Here is a 7,770-nt window from a genome sequence, read left to right as displayed (position 1 = left end):
TTTATTGCTGATATTTTATAGTCATCAAACTGATTAGAGAATATTTTGCTTTCTTGTTTATTATACAAAATCTCTTTATCATCATGTGGCGTATCATCAATATGTCAACAAGTCATACTGGCAGAGAGTAGAGCCTTTTAGACTTCTTGTATTGAATTTCAGTCTCTCATTTTACTCACTATAATTTTTACCTGGTATTATGAAGCTCTCACCATTAATGCAAGTTTTCTCTTTCTAGGCTATAAACTATGGTCTTAGTACCTTGTAAATAGTTTGCCTTCTGAATCTTTAACCAAGTGTGATTTTTTTTTTTGAGGTGGTATTAAGAAATTAACTCATGACCTCGATACAGCTGAGTGAACTCCTTGACTCAATTTTCTATTGTTTATTTTTGAGAGAGAGAAACAGAAGGAGAGATACCATAATACTACTATACTTTTTAAAATATTTATTTTATTTATTCCCTTTTGTTGCCCTTGTTATTTTATTGTTGTAATTATTATTGTTGTCATTGTTGGATAGGACAGAGAGAAATTGAGAGAGAAGGGGAAGACAGAGAGGGGGAGAGAAAGACACCTGCAGACCTGCGTCACCACTTGCGAAGTGATTCCCCTGCAGGTGGGGAGTCGGGGTCTCGAACCTGTACTTAATCCGCTGTACTAGAGCCCGACTCCCAACTACTATATGTTTTTATAGAGTTCCCCCAGTGCTTCCATGTTGTACCTTGTGATTCTGGCTTGTTGCAGGGCCTTGAAGATGAAAAGGCACGCTCTCTTCCTAGTGAGATATCTCTGCCCCGTCTTCACCAAATGTTATTATTTTTAAGCAAAAGCCTTTACCTGGTTTGCTTGATATTCAGATAGCTTTTAAGATAGCCCACATCTTTACTCCCATCAAGTGATCATAATTAATGGGTGTGTTTTAGATTTTTCTGAAATCATTGCTACATTTCAACTTGTTTGCTATAGACTGCACAATGGATAGGACATCTGAGATAGAAAATTCATTGAGTAGCTTTACAGTAAATTAAACTTCCTTTGGGTATTTTGCTATACTAGTGCAAAGCATTGACTCAGAAATTGTAATCCCCAGTCATTACTCTTTCCAAAATTGCCCATTGGCAATTTTGGAAGACAGAATTTCAGAACACAATTTTACAACACAATTTCAGAAATCATTTTACAACACAATTTCAGAAATCATCACATCTGACCATCATGTATAATTGTTTGTTTTTGTTTTAATTTTATTAGTGACTTAATACTGATTTACAAAATTATAACGGGTAGAATTCTACACTGTTCCCACGACCGTAGTTCTGTATCTCTATTCCCACCATTGGAAGCTACAGTAGTTCTATTTAGGTCACAGATATCAGTTGACTATTATTTCTGTAACTATCTGTCTCTCTCTCTCTATATATTTTCTCTTTTTAAAGTTTTATTAGTAATTTAATATTGAATTACAAAATTATAAGATAACAGGGGTACAGCTCACACCGTTCCCATCATTCTGTATCCCCATTCTCTCCATTGGAAGCTATAGTAGTTCTTTCTTACACACACACACACACACACACACACACACACACACACACACACACACACACACACACTTTCCACCAAGGTTATTGGTGCCCCAACAATGAATCTACTACTCCTTTTGGTCACCCTCCCCTTTTAATTTTAATTTTTAAGACATTTCATTGTTCTCCAACCCTCTTACTCATGGTAAACTACTCCTTTTTCAGGAGACTGAGTTTTGAAAAGAGATGCTTTAGTGGATTTTCACATCAATAATTATCATTTTTTTGTGTGATTTAGTATTTATTTACAGATTCAGAAAGGGAAACTAAAAGCAGGATCTGACTGAATTGAAAGTAGGGCATCAAAGTAAAAACCCTGTGGTGAGGGGGAGGGTGGACATGCGGCTTCCTGGGCCAGCAAGGGGGTGGAAGTGGGGGTGGGGGGGTGGGGGGGTGGGATGGGACACAGTCTTTTGGTGATGGGAATGGTGTTTATGTACACACCTGTTAAATTGTAGTCATATAAATCACTATTTAATTAATATGAGAGGGGGAAAATTGATTGTATGTCTAACAAAGAGACTTTTCAAAGTTAACCCAATTACCAAATAATGTGATAACAATAACTATCCATTGTCTTCTTGAACCCTAAGACAGCAGGAACCTCACATTTCCACTATAGAACCTAAACTTCCCTCAGTCCTGGGACCCTAGGGTAGGGCCCACTTTCCCGTATGCTTCTCCCAATTCTTATCAAATAATATTGCATCCGCTGATCACAACCTAATCAAAGCAACGAGTGTCACCCCAGCATGCTTCACTTCAGACTGTGTCCCGAGACTTCAGGTGTGGAACGATAACCCTTCAGGTTCATCACTCGGGAGAGAGCTTTCCTTTCATAGTATTCTCTAATTCCATCCCAGGTGGTTCACTTCCTAACAAAGTCCCAAAACCTAGATATAGACCAGGTTCTAGGAGATAGAGCATATATTCACAGGTATCCATAAACTAGGTCAAATATATACCTGAAGGCAGTAGTACACTAGAGTTTCCAATGAGTACCCCCCAACACATCATCTCCACTATTCCAACCTTTGGGTCCATGATTGCTCAACAATTTGTTTGGCTTTGTATGTTAACTCTCTTTTCAGCCACCAGGTTCCAGATGCCATCAGGATGTCGACCAGGCTTCTCTGGACTGAAGACCCCACCAATATGTCCTGGAACTTTGATTCCCCAGAGACTCAACCTTTTAGGGAAAGAGAGAGGCAGACTGGGAGTATGGACCGACCAGTCAATGCCCACATTCAGCGGGGAAGCAATTACAGAAGCCAGACCTTCTACCTTCTGCAACCCACAACCACCCTTGGTCCATGCTTCCAGAGGGATAGAGAATGGGAAAGCTATCAGGGGAGGGGGTGGGATATGGAGATTGGGTGGTGAGAATTGTGTGGAGTTGTACCCCCCTCATCCTATGATTTTGTTAATGTCTCCTTTCTTAAATAAATAAATAAATAAATAAAATCATAAGATATCAGGGCTTAGTTCCACACTGTTCCCATTCCAGAGTTCTGTGTCCTCATTCTCTTTACTGGAAACTGCATTAGTTTTCCTATGGCCACACATATGAGTTGACTATTATATATAGATATGTCTATTTTTTTCCTATGGTTCTGCCTCCTCTTCCATTCTAAGTCACACTTACACTTATTACTACCTCCAGGTGCCCTTCCTTTTTCCCCTCTTCTCTCCAGGTACTGCTGGAATGGAAGTTCAGAGCTCTCTAATTATCTTCACCTAACACTTCTTATCCTCTGGGAGTATAGACCAAAATTCTTCAGAGGTGGGAATTCTTGTTTCTGTAATTACTTCTTAGCTGGACATGGGTATTGGCAGGTCAGGATATACACACAGTCTGTCACTATTTTTTCCTAGTGGCGTAGGGCTCTGGACAGGTAAAGTTCCAGGTCACAATGGTTTATCTGCCCAGGGAATTCAGGATGGAATCGTAGTGGCATGTGCAACTTGGTGGCTGAAATGCAGTAAGATGTAAAATAAGACAAAGTGTTTAATAAATCAGCACCAAAAAGTAGGAACAGAGTAGATGAGAATATAAATCTTAGGATGGATAGAAGCTAAGAAGTCTATTTTATGTATGTTCCTAAGGGCCCATGACTTTAGTAATTTTTTTTTTTTTTTTTTTTTTTTTGCCACTAGAGTTATCACTGGGACTTGGTACCTGCACTATAAACTATGAATCCAATGCTCCTGGGGGATGTTTCTTCCCTTTTGCTGTCCATCATTGTTGTTGTTGTTGTTGGATAGTACAGAGAGAAATGGAGAGGGGAGGGGGAGACAGAGAGGGGGGAGAGGAAGATAGACACCTGCAGACCTGCTTCACTGCTCATTAAGCGACCCTCCTGCTGGTGGGGAGTAGGGGTAGGGTGGGAGATGTGGGGGGTGGGGGCTCCAACCGGGATACTTACCCAGTCCTTGAGCTTCGCACCATGTGCATTTAACCTGCTGTGCTACTGCCCAGCCCCTGACTTTAGTAAATTTTGCTTAAGCTTGATAGCTAACATGGAGGACTAAAAATATTGTCTGGGAAAATGGTGCCAGAGTTTAGAATAGGGATAGAAAACTGGATTAAGGCAAAGAGTATCTCCCAAACTTGAAGAAAATACATAAATACCATTAAGTGTTTACCCCATCAATCTAACCCAGGGCCAATATATATTCAGATTTAGCACAGGAACCTGTATAACTTCTGACTTCCTGTCAGTCTTAGCTTGTAGTCCATGGTCACAGCCGGGAACATTCTAGTCTGCACTCACTTCAAATTCAATCTTCCTTCAGTGACAGAGGAGGATGACACAGTCTCCCTTCAGAGAGTGAGATAGTCCCTACTATTGCTAGTTAATAGTGAGCGTATGATCCTGAAGAATCCCACAAGAGGGCTATGATGACTTTCCTTACGGTTGTGACCAGAGATGGCAGAGAGAGGGATTTATTAGAGGTCTAGGCCTACCATATTTATGGGAGAATCCAAGGATTCCCTAACTAGGGTCCCAGGTGATGGGGTGGCCTGGTAGTGACCAAAAAGGTCATTAAGTGAACCAGTCTCTCTTCGAGTTTATTAGTCTCTTCTTTATCTGACTAGCTTAGAATTTCTTTCAGTTGTTAAATCGTTGAGTGTCATTTGTTGTATTCAGATGGTATTTCATTTTATGGGGTCTGGCCTCAAGTTAGGGAAAAAGTGCACCTAGGATTTTAGTGGGGTATAAGATAACCTTGTGTTTACAATTACCAATTAATATGATGATAACATTAACTATCCATTGTCTTTTTGAACCCTAAGACAGCAGGAACCTCATATCTCCACTACAGAGCCTCTACTTCCCCCAGTCCTGGAACCCTTGGATAGGGCCCACTTTCCCGTATGCCTCTCTCAATCCATATCAAATAATATTGCATCTGCCGATCACAACCTAACCAACACAATGATAGCCACCTCAACATGCTTCACTTCAGACTGTGTCCAGAGACTTCACGTGTGGAATGACAGCCCTTCAGCTTCATTACTCAGGTGAGACCTTTCCTTTCATAGTATACTCTAATTCCATCTCAGGTGGTTCACTTTCTAACAAAGTCCCAAAACCTAGATATACACCAGTTTCTGTGAGAGAGAGCATATATTCACACGTTTATGGATAACTACTGCAAAATATATACCTGAAAGAAGTAGTACACTAGAGTTTGCAGTGAGTATCCCCCTAACACTTCCTCTCCACTATTCCAAGCTTTGGGTCCATGATTGCTCAACAATTTGTTTGGCTTTGTATGTTAACTCTCTTTTCAGTCACCAGGTTCCAGATGTCATCAGGATGCCGGCCTGGCTTCACTAGACTGAAGACCCCACCAATGTGTCCTGGAGTTCTGCTTCCCCAGAGACCCACCCTACTAGGGAAAGAGAGAGGCAGGCTGGGAGTATGGACTAACCAGTCAATGCCCATGTTCAGCAGGGAAGCAATTACAGAAGCCAGACCTTCTACCTTCTACAACCCACAATGACCCTGGGTCCATGCTCCCAGAGGGATAGAGAGTGGGAAAGCTATCAGGGGATGGGGTGGGATATGGAGATTGGGTGGTGGGAATTGTGTGGAATTGTACCCCTCCTACCCTATGGTTTTGTTAATTAATCCTTTCTTAAATAAAAAAGAAAAAGAAAAAGGTCTCATTGGATTATTGGGTCTCGTCTACAACTATTAACCTGTCCAATATATTCTCCACTAGGTTGTCATTTAGATGTATTTTTCAAACTATGGTAGTGTTTATCTATGAGATTGTATATATTTTAGGAATATAGGTCTGTAACTAATTAGAATATAATTAAATATCACATCTAATACCAAAGTACCAATAACCTCATCATAGTCCAGTGAATCTACCCTTTATATTATTATTTAGCACTTCTTCACCTCTAGTAACTTAAGTTCTACAGTCACAGTCCAAATATTTGCTTTGGTTTTGTCTTTTTCTTCTGCTTTATTTCTTTTTATTAAACATAAATAAGTTAAATTAGGGGGTTTGGGGGATAGCACAGTGGGTTAAGTGCTCATGGCGCAAAGCACAAGGAACGGCATAAGGATCCCGTTTTGAGCCCTCCGGCTCCCCACCTGCACAAGCGGTGAAGCAGGTCTGTAGGTGTCTTTCTCTCCCTCCTCTGTCTTCCCCATCTCTCTCGATTTCTTTCTGTCCTATCCAACAACAATAACAACAACAATAACAATGAACAACAAGGGCAACAAAAGGGACAAAAATAGCCTCTAGGAGCAGTGGATTCGTCGTGCAGGCACTGAGCCCCATTAATAATCCTGGAGGAAAAAAAGTTAAACTATAAGCTATTTTTCTCTTTATCTTATAATGACTCTATTTTTCTGAAAATTCCTTAATAATTACCAGTGCATTTCTCCTAATTCTTAGAAGGACATATAATGATCGATGTGGTCAGAATCTTGCTAAACTTAAAAGACTTACTTTCGACATTTGCCTTTTCTTTGCATTCCATCCTTTCAGAATGATAAACCCTTAAGAAATTACTTTTAAACTCTGCTATTCTTCCTACCATTTTCTTTCTGCCTACATTCCTTTTACTGCTTTTATTTTACTCTTACTCATCCTTCAAACCTGATTTGAAATGTCCCCATGGAAGCTGAGTTCCTTAGTATTATGTACTTCAGCCTAATTTAACTCACCACAGTTCTAATTATACATTTAATTGCACAATTGGTCATTATGTATCCTGAAATAACTGTCATTGCTCTTAGTAGACAGAGAATATATTTGTTGTTTTTACCACATGATTCTCAAGTAATGTATGCTTAAAAAATAAGATAATTAGTAAAAGAATGAATGCTTAAATTCACCATTTGCTTCTTAGCCACTGCGCCACCTCCCGGACCTACTATTTGCTTCTTTCATGTTATAATCTTCAACTTTAGGAGTGAAATTACCATAACTGTTATCTAGGATAAACATGGATTTCCATTTTAGTTTTGTTTTTTATTAATTAGACTTTTTTCCAGTAAATAAATTGCTTAACACCCACTTTTTTTTTTTTTATAAAAAAGTGATACATCTATCCTACCATAGTTGTAACTTCATGCAACAAAATACAGTTTCAATACATAGCAAAGTTACAAAGCTGAAATAGTAAGCTATAAAAATAATTATCTGTGACTTAAATTTATTGGCATGTAAAATCACAATATTTAATTGTAACAGCAAATGCAAATAATGATTCAGTGCTTATTAATTGTGGAGGACTTAGATTTAAAATGTAAAAGAAAAGCAAAATACAAATTTAAGACTTTTCCTTATTACTATTTACTATTTATTATCATTGTTTCCAAATAATATTTTGGAATTCAATGAGTAAATTTCAGATAAGGTGAAAATCAAACGAACAACAACAGGAGCTGCTAAACTCTGTTACACTAGCTTTTGCATGAAAGAAAAGCTTGTCTTTCAATGCTACAACTGCAGAATGGAATACATTTCTCAAATCAACCTACCCACCCTCCATAGGGGTAATGAACATTTAATTTTTTTATTTATCAAAATATTGCTCTGAACTTATCATGGTGATGGGGATTGAACCTAGGACCTTTAATGTTTCAGGCACGAAATTTTTTTTTGCATAACCACTATCCTGTCTCCACTGCCTGGGAGTTAACTTTTATACA

This window comes from Erinaceus europaeus, chromosome 4 (genome assembly GCF_950295315.1).
Source record: "Erinaceus europaeus chromosome 4, mEriEur2.1, whole genome shotgun sequence".
Classification (NCBI taxonomy): Eukaryota; Metazoa; Chordata; class Mammalia; order Eulipotyphla; family Erinaceidae; genus Erinaceus; species Erinaceus europaeus.
The sequence above is the reverse complement of the archived record's forward strand: the minus strand, read 5'-3'. Positions refer to the sequence as shown.